Source organism: Choloepus didactylus, chromosome 4, assembly GCF_015220235.1.
Source record: "Choloepus didactylus isolate mChoDid1 chromosome 4, mChoDid1.pri, whole genome shotgun sequence".
Lineage (NCBI taxonomy): Eukaryota > Metazoa > Chordata > Mammalia > Pilosa > Megalonychidae > Choloepus > Choloepus didactylus.
Window position 1 is genome coordinate 161,465,735 of NC_051310.1, and position 3,450 is coordinate 161,469,184.

Sequence of the window (3,450 nt, forward strand, 5' to 3'; positions counted from 1 at the left end):
AAGCATCTGGGGGTACTCTCTTAGCTTCTCTGGGACAAACACTGGGCATCATCTCTTAGCTTAGCATCTTCATACATCCTTCTGTCTATATGTCCAAGCATCTCCAAACATCAGCCAGCATCTGTGTTGGCTCTTGAGTTCTCTTACGTACTACAGTGAACCAGTCAAGACCCACCCTGTATGGGTGGGGTCCACACCTCCATGAAAATAATTTAATCAAAGGTCTCACCCACAGTTGGGTGAGTCACATCTCCATGGAAACACTCAATCAAGAGGTTCCAACCAACAAGATTAGGTTAAAAGGTCATGGCTCTTGTGGGGTCCATAGTAGTTTCAAACCAGCACAGAGGTTGAACTTATTTGCATGTGCTTTTTGTTCATTAACAGAGTGTCTGTTCAAGTCTTTTGCTCATTGTTTACTTGGTTATTTGTCTCCTTATTATTGAGTCTTTAAGTGTTCTTTGTGAATTCTGGGTACAATCGTTTATGTGTGTGTATATGTTTGTGTGTTTTATTTTCTCCCAGGCTTTGGCTTGTGTTTTTAATTTCATAATGATATCTTTAGAAGAGCAGTGATTTTTAAATATGAATGAAATATATTTTATTATTTTTTCTTTTATGGTTAGTGTTTGCCATTAGTGCTATTTATGTCCTGTCTATGCCCAAGTTTGTGAAGATTTTCTCATTTCCTATTTATGTGTAGGTATGTGAGCCATTTCAAATTGAGTTTTTGTGAATGATCTGAATTAGGTATTGAGGTCCAGTTGCTCTAGATCTGATTTCTGAATAAAACTGTTCTTTCCACATTGAATTACTTTAGGAGTCATTGTCAAAATTTGATTGACCAAATATCATTAATTAAAGAGGCATACTCTTTAATTGGCTTATGCTTCTATAGGAACACTGTGTCCAAATTGACAATGTCGTTAGCTTTAGAATAAAATCAGGTAGTGTAGTCCTTCAGTTTTTTCCTTCACTTAAAACGCTTCCTATTGTACATTTAAAAATGTTTGCTTTCTTTACATCTCTTGCATTTCCATAAAATTTTAGAATCAATTTCTAAATTTCTAAAACATATGCTATATTTTGATTGCTATTGTGTAGAATCTATATTGGCTAATTTGGGGATAATGCTTATCATAAAAGTACTAAGTCTTCAATTCATGAACATGGCATATTTCTCTATTTATTTAGATCTTTAAATTCTCTCAAGAGAGTTTGGTAATTTTCAGTGTAAAGTCTTCCATGTGTTTAGTTAATTTTTGCCATAATATTTTGTTTTGAACAAAAATTTTTAAATGAAATTTTAAAAATTTCATTTTGTAATTTTTATTGCTAGTAGTCAAAAATAAATTCAATTATTGTATCTGGCCTTTATTCCTATAACCTTGCTATGTTTAAGTAAACAATTTTATGTCTTTCATTCCAATCTTTAAAAGTTAATTATTTTCTTGCTTTATTGTACCAGAAAAGCCTTCCACTTCAAAATGGAAGAGTATTGGTAAGAATGAACAATATGAACATTCTTGCATAATCACGTGACTTTTCTCTTTTTTTCTGTTAATGTTGCTATTGAATCAATCAGGAAACACTGTTTCTTGTTCATGATGGATTATCCTTTTAAGTGTGTTGCTATATTCAATTTGTTAATATTTTGTAAGATGTGTTAGTGTCTATATTATTGAGGAATATTGGTCTATAATTTTTTTCTTGTAATACCTTTTCATGTGTTGTTAACAGAGTTTTGCGGATCTCTTAGAGTGAAATGTGAATTAACCCATCCTAGTCTGTTTATGATAGTTTGTGAAAGCTTGGAATTAATCATTAAAAAAAATTAACTGGGAATATATATGGTCCTGGAGTTTTGTTTTCAGTATAACTCTTGGTTTTGAATTTATTTAATAGTTTTGCTAAGCTCATTTAAAACTATGTGTCATTTCTTCTATATTATCAAATTTATTGGAATAAAATTTTTCTTAATATTATTGTAAAGGTCTTCCATGTGTTTAGTTATTTACTCTTTGAATCTCTGTAGAATTTAGAGTTATATCCCCCCTTGCAATCCTAACATAGGTAATTTATGTGTTCTGTTCTTTTTTCCTCCATTGTTATTTCTAGGTGCTTATAAACTTTATTAATCTTTTCAATGACTAGGTTTTTCTATTTTTAATTTTCTCTGCTTTCCAATTTCTATTTCATTGGCTTTTATTGATATTTTATATATTTTATCTTTACTAATATAGATATTAAAAGCTCTAAATTTCCCTCTAACTTCAGCTGCATCCCAGAAACTTTGATACATTGTGTTTACAGTATTGTGCTTTCCTAATATTTTCCAACTTCCCTTATGATTTCATTTTTGTTCCAAAGGTTATTTAGAATTGTGTTGTTTAATTTCCAAACATTGGAAATTTTACAAATATCTTTCTGTTATTGATTGCTAGTTTAATTTGTTGTAGTGACAAAATACCCTTTAAGGTTTAATGTTTGCAATATAATTAGGCTAATTTAATGGCCCAGCACATGTTCTATCTTTGTTAATGTTCCATGTGCACTTGAAATATATGCAAACACATATCCCCTGCAGTTGTTCAGTGGAGAGTTCTGTAAAAATCAATCAATTCCAGTTATCTGTTAATACTGTATGTTGGTTAGACTTTCTAAACACCCACTGTTTTTGGCTACTTTTTTTTCCTATAAATTACTGGGAATGGGGTATTAATATCTCCAACTGTAAATTTGGAGTTTCTTATTTCTCCGTTAATTCAGTCAGTTCCTGCTTCATGGATTTTGAAGCTCTATTAAGTACATACATATTCAGGATTCTTAAATCTTTCTGATAATTACCCTTTTTGTCATTCTGAAATGTCATTCTATATCTCTAGTAATACAATTTGTCTTAAAGTTTACTTTTCACTGATATTAATATAGTCTGTCAACTCTTATCATTTTCATGGTAAATCTTGTTTATACTCTTTTACTTTCATACTATTTTTTGCCTTTAAATTTAAAATTCATCTATTCCTGAATGCATTTACTTGGGTTTTGCATGTGTATAAAGTCTGGCAATCTCAGCCTTTTATTTGGAATGATTGCCCTTTATTCTTATTCAGTTTTATCAAGATATATTCACATACCATACAATCATCTATAGTTTGCAGTGAATTGTTCACAGTACCATCATATAGTTGTGCATTCATCACCACAATCAATTTTTGAAGACTTTCACTGCTCCAAAAAAATAAAAAAATAAAGAATAAAAATAAAAGTAAAAAAGAACACCCAAAACATCCCATTCCCCTCATTCCCCACCCCCCCCCCCATTATTCATATAATTTTTGTCCTCATTTTTCTACTTAAACATCCATACCCGGGATAAAGGGAGTGTGAGCCACAAGGTTTTCACAATCACACTGTCACACCATATAAGCTATTTAGTTATACAATTGT